This window comes from Heloderma suspectum, chromosome 1 (genome assembly GCF_057233095.1).
Source record: "Heloderma suspectum isolate Gila_16-S chromosome 1, 16-S_ref, whole genome shotgun sequence".
NCBI classification, from domain to species: domain Eukaryota; kingdom Metazoa; phylum Chordata; class Lepidosauria; order Squamata; family Helodermatidae; genus Heloderma; species Heloderma suspectum.
Window position 1 is genome coordinate 266,028,107 of NC_139458.1, and position 13,579 is coordinate 266,041,685.

Sequence of the window (13,579 nt, forward strand, 5' to 3'; positions counted from 1 at the left end):
TTCCTTGTTCCTGGCTTTTAGATAGCTCGCTAGATCTGCCCTCTGTCAATGAGCCTTGAGAGATGGACTGTTGGTTTTTAGGAACCAGCACTGGCCCAAGAGATTTTGCTGCTTGAGGTGAAGAACAAGATGGTGTCTTCTCCCATTCCACATACAAAAGCCAGCTGGACTGGCAGTTCATTCTTTCTTTAACTCTGCCAATGGGACAGAATCCTCCACCACACCTGAAGGCAGCAGGCTAGCATAGGGGGCACAGGGCAGACCACAAGACATATAACTCTCTTCTCCAACACCTGGCTGCCACCTCCCAACATCTACCAGCTGAGGCAGCTGCCTCACTCTGCCTAATGGTAGAGCCAGCCCTGTGAGGAACTGCTTGCTTGAGTTGGGGCTGTTCATTTGTCATACTGCGTTGCATTTTATGATTGCTTTAGTTCATATATTTTAAGTTGGTAAACCTCCTTGTACACCCATTGGGCCAAAAGTATGAGAGGAATAATTTCATTAATAGAAGTAGTACATTTTTAAAGTTTTCTATAGATTTCAGCAGCTCAAAGCAACATTTGCAAGCCACGGAGAACAGAATTTTGCCTTCAGTTTGGTTGGCTTGGGGAGTTTGCTATGAATATTTAAAAACACTGACCTGTTCTGATTAGATTAGCAATTACTCTAGCTCTGCTTCCTCTTTGATATATTCTTCTCAGAATATCTTTACATGAAGCGAAAGCCAATTGACTTCAGTGTGACTCACCTTATGCTCAGTATAGTTGTAAAGTATGCTTACTTCCTTTCTTAATTAAGGGGTATGGCAAGCAGCAAGTGTCTTGCAGGTGCTTTCGTCTGTTTCCATTTGTTTTTCTGGACTACGTCAATCCAAGCAGTGCTTTGGCACCTGAGAACCTTCTTTGAAAACCTGTGCTTTATTGGTTCCTCCGTGTCATTGCACTTTTAAAGTGGTGTGCTGTACCCAGGAAAACAAAAATTAAAAAGTTGAAACAAAGTTATAAAAAGTTGGCGAGTCCACAACAGAGCCAGATGCAAAGGTAAAGTTAAATCTCTCTCTCTTTTTTAATTCTTCCTTCTAATAATTTCTGGGAATGTGAAAATTAGAGGAGAAGTGTGAGTTGGCATGAAGTTAAACCTGAAGTGTACTGACAGTAAAAGTAGGTTTGACTAATAAAGGGTTTACAAGAAGTTTACAAGAACAGGAACTAGAGTCCAAGTTGCTATAGAGTTGGCAAGTTGTCACTTCAAAAAATTTATGCCGCTTAGTAGTCAGTGTGATCATAAGTGTAAAGCCAATCTTAACACCTGACAGTGCCAGCTGCTGTGGAAGAGAAAAGTTATTTCTGGACCCCATTTGCATGTTGTGTTCTGAAGGAGGTGAGAGAAGAGACACTAAATTATTCCTGTCTTTCCAAGCCCAGTTTTACAGCATAATTAGTACGAGTCAAGGAATAAGAGAAAATATGGTTCTTCTCAAAGTTTGGTGTTCCAGACACAGCAGTGCTGACAAGTAAGTGCAAGTAAGGGGGCTGGGGCCATCCTTAGTCTGTTAGCAGAAGTAGGTCACTAGGTTCCAAGTCAGAAACTATTCACATCCGATGCTTTGCAAAGAGGAAGATTTTAAGTAGACAAAGTCCAGTCATTCATTCGTCTAATGAAGATGCGCCATTATCTACCATAGGACAAATGGTGATGAACATAAAATTTGAAACAATGTGAATCATATTGACCATTTCACATACTCAAGACCATTTCATACACTCATTAACTGGGGATTCTGTGCCCTCAGTGGAGAGCAGTGTGGCACCCCACAGGAGAAAAGTACATAAAAAGGGCCATGCTGGATCAGACGAAAGGCCTATCTAGTCCAGCATTCTGTTCCCACAGTGGCCATCCAGCTGCCTGTGGGAAACCCACAAGTAGGGCATGAATGCAATAGCACCCTCCTGCTTGTGTTCCCCAGCAACTGATATACAGAGAGATATACAGAGGCCAACATCCCCTTCCTGGGCAAGGTGCTTGAGCGTGTGGTTGTAGAACAGCTCCAGGCACTGTTGAATGAAACGGATTATCTAGATCCATTTCAATCGGGCTTCAGGCCTGGTTTTGGAATGGAAACTGCCTTGGTCGCCCTGTGGGATGACCTCGGCCGGGAGAGGGACAGGGGGAGTGCGACCCTGTTGATTCTCCTGGACCTCTCAGCGGCTTTCGATACCATCGACCATGGTATCCTTCTGGATAGGTTGTCTGGGTTAGGAGTTGGAGGCACTGCACTACAGTGGTTCCGCTCCTACTTGGATGGCCGATTCCAGAAGGTGGTGCTGGGGGATTACTGCTCTGTGCCATGGCAATTGTGCCATGGGGTTCCACAGGGCTCTATTTTATCCCCCATGCTGTTGGAACATCTACATGAAACCGCTGGGGGAGGTTATCCGGAGGTGTGGGCTGAGGTGCCATCAATATGCGGATGACACCCAGCTCTACCTCTCTTTCTCATCAAAACCAGGTGAGGCAGTGGCTGTTCTGAATCAGTGCCTGGGCACGGTAATGGACTGGATGAGGGCCAATAAACTGAAACTCAATCCAGACAAGACGGAGGTACTGTTAGTGGGTGGTTCTTCTGCCCGGCTAGGTGGTATTCAACCTGTTCTGGAGGGGGTTGCACTCCCCCTAAAGGATCAGGTTCGTAGTTTGGGGGTGCTCTTGGATCCAGAACTGTCACTTGAGGCACAGGTGAACTCAGGGGCACGGAGCACTTTTTATCAGCTTAGGCTGGTATACCAACTATGCCCTTATCTGGACAGAGATAGCCTAGCTACAGTGATCCATGCTCTGATAACTTCTCGTCTGGATTACTGCAATGCGTTATATGTGGGGCTGCCTTTGAAAACGGTCCGGAAACTTCAGCTGGTCCAAAATAGGGCAGCAAGATTGTTAACAGGGACTGGCCTGAGAGCTCATATTACGCCAGTACTTTTCCAGCTGCACTGGCTGCCAGTCCATTTCCGGGCCCGATTCAAAGTGCTGGTGTTAACATTTAAAGCCCTTAATGGCTTGGGGCCAGGTTACCTGAAGGATCGCCTCCTCCCATATGTGCCTGCCCGGACCTTAAGGTCATCGTCAGTGGCCCTTCTCCGTGAGCCCCTGCCAAAGGAAGTGAGGCGGGTGGCTACTAGGAGGAGGGCTTTTTCTGCTGTGGCACCCCGGCTCTGCAATGAGCTCCCTAGTGAGGTTCGTCTGGCGCCTACATTGTATTCCTTTCGGCGCCAGGTGAAGACCTTTTTATTTTCCCAGGCATTTTAGCTTTCTAAATTTTTATCTTTGCTGTTTTAAATCTGTATTTTAAACTCCTGCACTGCTGCTAGATTTTATTGTGGTTGTATTGTTATATTGTGGTTTTAATGTTCTATATATTTTAAATTGTTTTATTGTGTGTTTGGTTTTAATTTTTGTAAACCGCCCAGAGAGCTTCGGCTATTGGGTGGTATAGAAATTAAATAAATAAAGAGAGAGAGAGAGAGATACTGCCTCCAACACAGGACGTAATATATAGCCATCATACTAGCAGCCATTGACAGCATTATCCTCCATGAATTTGCCTAATTCCCTTTTAATACCATCCAAGTTACTGGCCATCACTACACCTTGTGGTAGCAAATTCCATATTTAACTATATTTTGTGTGCAATACTTCCTTTCATCTGTCCTGAACCTCCCATTGGAGGTGTGAAATGAGCAATATGCAAGTATCAAGCTTGCTGGGCCTCCAATATGCATTGTTTGTGTTCCCCCATCCCCAAATGTGTCAGTGATAATGGTAACTGAGTACACAGATATATGTGAATGCACATTATTGTATATCCCTAGTGCACCGTGCACATGACCCTCGAACTCAATGTGTAGAATCCCTGGCTAGAAAATGAGTGAACAAGTACTCTGCCTGCAGAGTCTTCCTAAATTCCAGGCAAGAGTTTAACAATGTTGGTCTTCAGTAGGTCCAGTATTTTGTCAAGTAGGTCATAGTGGATATAGCATGTAACATTCTTTTCTGATCCAACATAGGTTGGGTCCATTTGGCTTCATGCACACAGTCATGCTTCTGGTTTCTCTCCTGGAAGAAACCTCCTTCCAGCACCACTACTTCTCCACAAATCATTTGAGGGAACTTGAGAAGTGACCTCCAGTGTAGCACAGTGGGCTGTAGCATTGTGGCAGAGCACATGTTTTGCATACAGAAAGTCCCATCTTTAATCCCCAACATCTCCAGGTAGGGCTAGAAAAGACCCCTGTCTGGAACGTTGGAGAGCCAATGTCAGCCAAGGTAGACAATACTGACCTAGATGGACCAACAGTCTGACTTGGCATAGGCAGCTTCTTATGTCCCTATGATGAGCCAGTGATGGAAGACAAAGGGTGATGCCCTGCTGCATGTGCACAGAAGCATGCAACTAAGAGGTTATTTTCTATCACAGCCTGAGGCCTTTCATAAAGATGAATCTATTTTGCACTGCAAAATTTAAGTTAGAATACCTTTGAAAAACCCTATCTTTTTTCACATTAACAAAGCTCTGTTCTTTTAAAGCACGGGCTCATTTTGTTAAACTAGCTTGAAAAAAATTGCAAACTGAAGCAGCCAAAACCAATCTTGAGCTGGTTTTATTGAAACAGCTGGTCTGGTGTTGCCCCATTTTCTTGACCCAGTGTCCAAAGCTGTCCATAGCAGTTTAATAGTTATTGCCCTTGAAAGGCTCATAATCTGGAAAGCAGCAGTACGGAAGACACTACAGATGCTTACTCTCTGCCCACAGCCAGAGTAAATTACTTCCCTCCAGTTGTGGAAAATCTTCCAAATACACTGTATGAATAGATCTAAAATGCTCTCCACAGCCAGGAACACCTTTTATTTTGGCAGGTCCCGTATACTTTTTGGACTACATACTGCTGAAGTCCGGAATGGAAGTTAGGAAAGCTGCACATGAGGATTTTGCTACACGTTAGCATTTAAGCATGCTCTGATACATGTAGCAGTATCCAAAATTTCTTTCCCATATGCTCAGATTAGTCCTTCTGTGACACACACACAAGATTTGAAAAGTAGCACTGAAAGGTAGGCAGAAAATAAGCTTGTGGAAAACAAGATGAAGAAAGTGGCTATTATGAGTTACAAATAAGTATTGATTCATATGTTACATCTGGCTCACTATAGCAGTTTGTTCACATGAGCAAGTTAACCTAAACGGGTAGAACTTGCACTTTTATCCAGCTGGTAATGCATGTTAAGTCCAAAACACAAAGTAGAATCTCAAAAAGCTAAAGATTTCATTCATTTTCATTATTTTACTGTGTGTGGAAGAAGAGGAAATTCTACAATGAAAAAGTAGCTACGACAATTTTTCAGTACCATTATGGAAAACAGAAAACGTTGTTCCTATGCTAAAGCTTCATAAAACAAAATTCAGCCAGCCTTGATTGGACTGTTGGCTAATAACAATGGGTGTCTCTTGTTAACTGTCTGTGTTGCATAAGGCATTAGCCTTCAGGTTGTTGGCCATTAGCCATAACTGAGTTTTCCCCAAATTGAGCAGTGCCACCTTTTTGTTGTTGGTAAAGTTTTGTTGTTTCCTTGAGGTGGTGTTTTTGTACATAAGAGAAAGATGAAATGAGGAGAAAGAGATGAGAGGATGGGGAAAACCGAATGGGAGATGGACAGAGAGAGATACAGCCAAAAGGGATGGGGAGCTCTTGTTTGGGCTAAAATTGGATCCAGAGCTGAAAATGTTACAAGGATATAACTTGATGAGATGGCAAGAAGTCCATAATTGGGTCTCCTATGTTGCTGTTGTTCTTTAAAAGGCAAATGCAGTTGCAGGAGGAAAGGGTTAAAAAAAGAACCCTCCTTCCATGCCAGAGTTCCTGTCTAAATTCCAACGAACACACACGGCATTTAAAAAATAGATACGAGTCCCACCCACAGATTTCCTATCATCTAGTGTGGCCCTACTGTCATAAGGCATCATATCTGAAATGCGAGCATCTTAAGAAGGCCACTTATGAATCACCAAAAATGAGGAAATGCATCACCGAAAGAGGATGATGATTTGCATAACATTTCCATATGCTAATTCATGGGTAAGCTAGGTTTTTGGGCCCATGGGCATATTTGGCAATTGGATAAACTGTCCTGGGCACCACCACAAAGTGGGTGCCATGGGAAGCATAGCTAGGCACAGACAACAAATAACCTGCCCAAAAGGCTGTATACAGGGGGTCTTGGTGGGGTATGAGCCTCAACACATTAAGCCACTCCTTTGAACACTTTTTCGCAGCATACCAATGCTTTTTATCTTCCCCCACTCCTCGCTGGCTTCCTGCCAGTTTCTATGACCCTCCAAGCTGATGTGCCACTGCCCTTCCTATCCCTTCCACTGCTCTCCCTAGCTCCCATCCCCACTCCCTCCCAGCTTACCAAATGGAAATGACAACCGTTGGTTTTTATTTTTCCCTTCTTTTTCTTGGTGCTTGGGCATGCTGCAGAGGAAAGCATCAGTCTGCAGCTGCTCACCATCCTTATTTCCTAAGAATGTCTCGGAGCCCCATGTGAGGCCCAGAGACATTCATGAGAAATGAAAATGATTGTAGCTGGAGGCCCTCACTTATGAATCACCAAAAAAATCTCTGCACAATAACTGAAGTATTTGGTGAGAAATGTATCTTCAATAATCCTAAAACTTCATCAAATGTCTTAGTTTTGGGTGAACAGGAGCAGTGAGGGATCTTATTATGGCAAACTGTGGCCCTCAAACAGTTAAGAGCACAGCTCGCTTTTGTTCCGCACTGGCTATCTTATTTGCTTCGCGATAGAATGAAAGCCGTTCTGCATAAGAATCCCAGGAAGCAGGTTGACTAACATCAAACTCTTCGATATGTCTAAGAGCAGCCATTTTGATTTTAATTCTCTTAAAAAAACAACAACACAGGAGTTGCTCAAGTTCTTAAGTGGGTCTAGCTGACTGCTTACTAGTTACCTCTGTAAATGGATTCACAGTCCTTGCTGTCTATATAGTTCTCAGGACCCCATCCTCATCACCACAAAATGTTGCATAGGTAGAAGGAATGACTGCGGAATCAGCAGGCCTCAACACAATTGTTCTTTAATTCAGCACACACAGACGTGACCCTTAGCAGAAGCTCCACCCACTGTTGCTACTCCCAGCTGTACAGGAGCTGCCAAGGTTCAAAACAAAAACTAAACCACAGTATACCCACCCTCCTGGGATACATAACAATTTGCATGTGCTAATTTATACATGCAAATTTAAAAATAGAAATACTGTCCATCTCACCGTAGTGTGCAAGTTCGTGAAAAAGTGACCTGTATACCTGTTCAGCCTGCTGTTCAGGTGCTAACTGTGGATGGGCAACAGTTCTTATGGTTTTTCATCTTTAAGCCAGAACTGGACAGGACTACCCTTTGGTTAGAGGGTACCTTCAAATAAAAAATGCTCCTCTGTAGAAGAGGACATATGGCCACCCTATGAAGATATAAATGCTTGCCATACATTTAGAGAGCAATCATATGGCCACTAGACAGTGTTTAGAGGGCCATAGGATTTTTCAGTTTCTGGGAACTGAGCTTGGAGCCAGGGCTTCGAACATGGTTCCCAGAAAAGAGGCCTCCTGCCCCTGCCACATCATAGGCGGCACAATTCTTGCCAGTCTCCACATTTGGAAACTGAGTGCAGAGAAGACAAAAAGGGGATGTTCCCAGGGGCGGGGACCGCAGAAGCCTCCTTACAAGTCTTCCTATGCGCTGTGCAGTGTCTCCCGCTCCAATGTCCCCAGCTTGATGTGCGAAATCATGCATCTTGCCAAGAATGCAGGGTGGCTGGAGCACGGAGCAGAAGATTCCCTTCATGCTCTGGCCACCGTGCATTGGATAGGCGTCAGCCTCTGAATTTGGAGGCTAATATTTGTCTTTATAGGATTGCATCCTTACGTAGTTGTTTTCTTTTTCCACCTTGGACCTGTGGCAGCCACAGAACAGGGAGATTTAATTTTTTGTCAGTAAGTTACACTTTCTATTGGCATTAAAGATGTCATAACTCCAATACCAATAGAATGAACTTCATTGTTTTCTTAGAAACTCTTTAAATGTAAACATCCTGTTGATAACCATCTCAGATACTTCCAGTGTTTTCACAGCATCTGCCTTCATTGTGTGTATCTCAATCCTCATACACTATATTTATGGAAATTGCATTTGATAATATGTTCACGACCACCATCACCACCCCAAGATTAAAACTGGATTAAGGTAGAAAGTACATGGGAGTAACTGTGGCAGAACAAAATTAAAAGTATTTTTTTGCTGGCTAATATAGATTGGTAGCATTGAATTAAGAGCTGTTCTGCAGATTGAAAATATGTATGGGTATTCTTATGAATCATACAATCTAGTGAATTAAATATGTATCCACATGACTGGGTTTGTGGGTACTTTGAAGTCTTTGCTTTGATTCTATGATTTATGTCTTTGATTTATCAGTGGTGATGGGAGACAGCTCAGTAAAGTTCACTAAGGTTAAAACTGGATTATAATTTTTTCTGCTCTCACAGTACAGAATATTGAAGTATACTGATATTATGGACTTCTGCTGAGAACTTATTTATATTTATGTAGCACTTGAAGAAGGACAGGGCCTGATGTGCATCTCCTGCACCACATTATTTCTAAGGCTGCAGCATTTAGCTGATTAATCAGTTAGGTTAAATGAAATAAAAAGTGTTTGATCAATTAAAATATGCCCTTGATTTACTGAACAGTCTTTTTTAAAAAATGAATTATTTGTTCAGAAATTGCAGATCTTAATTGGTTAAAACATATTAAATGAATTGGCTAAAGCTGCAAACCTATACTCACGTACCTGGGAATAATCCCACTGAACTCAACAGTGCTTACTTTTGACTGGGTTGCACTTTAGGATGACCTTCAAGGCCCCTTCCAATTCTACTATTCTGTGTTGATAGTATTGGTTGCCAGTTGGGTACTTGTAACGTGGAATGGTAGCTTCAGTTGCAGAGACTCCATATGTCTGTTCTGGCGACAAAATCTGACTGGGACAAAAGTACACCACTCTGCCGCTGACAGCCATCCATCTCCAAGATAGTGGCAAAGCAGGAACGAACCATAGCATTCGACACCATACCACATGCATGGTGGCTAAATAACACATCTGTTAAGGGCATGTAATTTCCCAGCATTTTGGAGCTTGAGTGAACTTGGAAAGCTCTTAACACAACATAGAATCATAGAATAGTAGGGTTGGAAGGGGCCTACAAGACCATCGAGTCCAACCCCCTGCTCGGTGCAGGAATCCAAGTCAGAGCATCCCTGACAGATGGCTGTCCAGCCTCATCTTGAATGCCTCCAGTGTGGGAGAGCCCACTACCTCCCTATGTAACTGGTTCCATTGTCGTATTGCTCTAACAGTCAGGAAGTGTTTCCTGATGTTCAGCCGAAATCTGGCTTCCTGGAACTTGAGCCCATTATTCCGTGTCCTGCATTCTGGGATGATCGAGAAGAGACCTTGGCCTTCCCCTCAGTGACAACCTTTCAAGTACTTGAAGAGCACTCTCATATCTCCCCTCAGTCTTCGCTTCTCAAGACTAAACATGCCCAGTTCTTTCAGTCTCTCTTCATAGGCATTTGTTTCCAGTCCCCTGATCATCTTTGTTGCCCTCCTCTGAACCCTCTCCAGCTTGTCTGCATCCTTCTTAAAGTGCAGTGCCCAGAACTGGACACAGTACTCCAGATGAGGCCTAACCAGTGCTGAGTACAGGGGGACTAGTACTTCTCAGGATTTGGAAGCTATGCTTCTATTAATGCAGCCCAAAAGAGCATTTGCCTTTTTTGCAGCCACATCACATTGTCGGCTCATATTCAGCTTGTGATCTACAACAATTCCAAGATCCTTCTCGCTTGTAGTGTTGTTGAGCCACGTATCCCCCATCTTGTAACTGTGCATTTGGTTTCTTTTTCCTAGGCGCAGAACTTGGCATTTATCCCTATTAAATGTAATTCTGTTGTTTTCTGCCCAGCACTCCAATCTATCAAGATCGCTTTGCATTTTGTTTCTGTCTTCCAAGGTATTCTCTATCCCAGCCAATTTTGTGTCATCTGCAAATTTGATCAGCATTCCCTGCACCCCCTCCTCCAAGTCATTAATACAAATATTGAAGAGCACTGGGCCCAGGATTGAGCCCTGTGGTACCCCGCTTGTTACCTTTCCCCAGTTTGAGAAGATCCTATTGATATGCATTCTTTGAGTCCAGTTCTGTAGCCAACTGTGGATCCACCTGATCCTTGTTTCATCTAGCCCACTTTTCGCTAGTTTGCTCATCAGGATATCATGGGGCACTTTGTTGAAAGCTTTGCTGAAGTCGAGGTATATTATATCCACAGCATTCCCACAGTCCACAAGGGAGGTTACCTGATCAAAAAATGAGATCAGATTCGTCTGGCAGGATTTGTTCATGACAAATCCATGTTGGCTTCAAGTAATCACTGCATTGTTTTCAAGGTGCTTCCAGATGGATTGCTTGATAATCTGCTCCAGAATTTTCCCAGGGATTGATGTCAGACTGACTGATCTGTAGTTCCCAGGTTCCTCCTTTTTACCCTTTTTGAAGATAGGGACAACATTAGCCCTCCTCCAGTCGTCTGGCACTTCACCCGTCCTCCATGATTTCTCAAGGATAATAGACAGTGGTTCTGAGAGCTCTTCTACCTGTTCCTTTATTACTGTAGGATGCAGTAGGGATGTACAAAAGGGACTTACCTTGTCCCACAGCTTTTTTCGCGGTGGGGGGGAGGCACTTCGCTTCTCCCCCCAAAGTTCATGCGAGGGGGGGGAGGCTTCCCGCCTCGCCCGGCCGAAATTCAGGCCGGGCGGAAGGCGCCCCATCCCTCGCCGGCGAAAGTCAGGCCAGGTAGAAGCGCCCCGTCTACCCGGCCGCGGGAAAAAAAAGAAAAAACCACCTCCGTGATAGGCTACGTAATGATTAACGTAGCCTATCACGGCTAGATTTGCAAAGTCAGCCGTGATAGGCTACGTTAATCGTCACGTAGCCTATCACGGGTGACTCTGAAAAAAAAAAAAAAAGCACGTACGCAAATGGCGGCCCCCATAGGGAGCCGCCATTTGCGTTCCTTATTTGGTCCCTGTAGTCTACGTAAAGATTTACATAGACTACGGCGAAAATAAGGGCAACACTTATTTATAAGGTTTGGCTACACTTGGCTTTTGCTTCCTTTAGAACCATGAACTCAAGTATAACATGGTCGCTTCCCCCCAGAGTTCCTGTAACTGCTACTTTACCCACTAAGTCATCTCTGTTGGTTAGGATCAAGTCAAGGATAGCCGATCCTCTAGTTCCTACTTCTACTTTCTGTAGGAGGAAGTTATCCACCACCCAAGTCAGGAATTTCCTGGAGGGGCCATGTTTTGCAGATTTTGTCTCCCAACAAATATCGGGGAAATTGAAGTCCCCCATTACTACTACATCATGCTTCCTTGAAACATTGGCTATTTGCTTTTCAAAAGTTTCATCCTCGTCTTCTCCTTGATTGGGTGCCAGTAGTAGACTCCGACCATCATGTTCCTTTTATTCTTTGCTACATTTATTTTAACCCAGATGCTCTCGATGGGGCTACCAAGCTCATCCTCCTGTATTTCTGTGCAGAGATATGTATTTTTTACATACAGTGCAGCCCCACCTCCCTTTCTGTTCCTCCTGTTCTTTTTGAACAAGTTATATCCTTCAATTGCTGTATTCCAGTCATGGGAGTCATCCCACCAAGTTTCAGTTACACCTATCAAGTCATAATTTCCATCCCGTACTGAGTTCAGGTTTGTTCTGTTTGTTTCCCATACTCTGGGCATTAGTATATAGACATCGAAGACCATGTGCTTCATGGTCTGGCTTTCTTCCTTCATGTTTGTGAAGACTATTATTGGGCACTATTAGCTGTTCTCTCCGTTGCACTGCATGAGCCTTTGTCCATTGTTACCCCCAACATTATGTCTCCCTTCCCCGTAGGATTCAGTTTAAAGCCCTCCTGATGAAGTTCTTCATGCTGTGGCCAAACGCATTCTTCCCAGATTCTTCCCCACTTTGTGAGGTGCAACCCGTCCCTTACAGTCCCTCTTCCAGAAAGTGTAGCCCGTGGTCCCAGAATCCAAATCTCTCTCGTCGGCACCATCTTCATAGCCAGTTGTTCACCCGGAGTATTTTTCTTTCCTTTTCTGTCCGTCTTCTAACTACTGGAAGGATGGATGAGAAAACTATATGGACTTCAAAGTTTCGAAGTTGAGTTTCCTTCCCAAAGCTTCAAAGTCTGATGTGATTTCTTCGTAGCTCCGCTTGTTGGTATCATTTGTTCCCACATGGATGAGAAGAAAGGGATACCTGTCAGTGGGCTTTATGAGTGCAGGCAACCCTTCAGTCACATCTCTAATCCATCTTCCCAGGGACAGCATACCTGGCGAATCCACGGGTCTTTGCGAGATACTTGGGTTTCGATCCCACGCAGCAAGGAGTCTCCCACTACTACTACTCTTCTCTTGTAGCTGTAGGCCTTGGTTTCATCGCCTCTGCTTGGCTGATCTTCAGCCTCTTGCTCACACTCATGCAGGTTCCTCTGTAATTCTTCCTTTGCAGGCTGTCCTCCATTCTCATCCTCAAATACCTGGAAACAGTTCCCTAGTTCCACTGCCTCTACTGGTGCCAAGTGTCTTCTACTTCTTCTGCTCCTGGCTGTCACCCCTTTCCAAGGAGTATCCTCTACTTCATTTTTCCTCATCTCAGCAGTTTTCTCTTCTGCCTCAGCTTGCTGTTGCTCTTCTAGCTTCTGTTCTTAGTTTTGCTGCTGTAGTTCCACCATTCTGTCCGAGAACTCTTCATGTTCTCTTATTCCCCGGAGGGTCGACAGTCACTGCTCCAGTCGTCTTACCTTTTCTTCCAGCAGCGTGATCAACTTGCACTTGTTGCACGTATAGGCCATGTTGTTCTCAGGCAAGAAAACAAACATTGCACACACCTTGCAGGTCACCACCACTGGAGAGTCTTGTCCTTCCATAGTCTCTTTTCCCTTTTTGTGTCTAGCTTCCTGGTTGTTCTAGATTAGCCTGTGCCTGGTCCTCTGTTCACTGCAGGTTAAAAATAGAGCCCCACTGGTATGGATGTGTGTGTAAATAAATATAAACAAATAAACTTTTAAAAAATGTTATGGGCCTCCCCCTTGACCTCCCCTGCCGAACTCCCCTGGCCTACTCCTGTTTGCTCCCCATGTTCGCTCACTCTGATCGCTCGCTCTCTGGGAGCTTGCTTGCTTCTGTAGTCCCTAGACCAGCTGGAGCAGCTTCCTCTGCTCTGCTCTGCTTTGCTGGGAGGCAGGAAACAGACATGTTAAACCAAAATATTTTTTTGTTTATTGAATAGGCCTTTGGTCTGACCCAGCATGGAAAAAATTGCTCTACCCATGCCTGCTATCAGTCCTGGGATGGGGGTGGTTT

General features: G+C 44.3%; 1 protein-coding gene across 3 annotated transcripts in view; it reads left to right on the forward strand.

The window, feature by feature from the left end:
• The window catches only part of LDAH (lipid droplet associated hydrolase), a 144,442-nt gene that overhangs the window by 122,338 nt on the left and 8,525 nt on the right, over positions 1-13,579 (forward strand). The window lies entirely within an intron of this gene.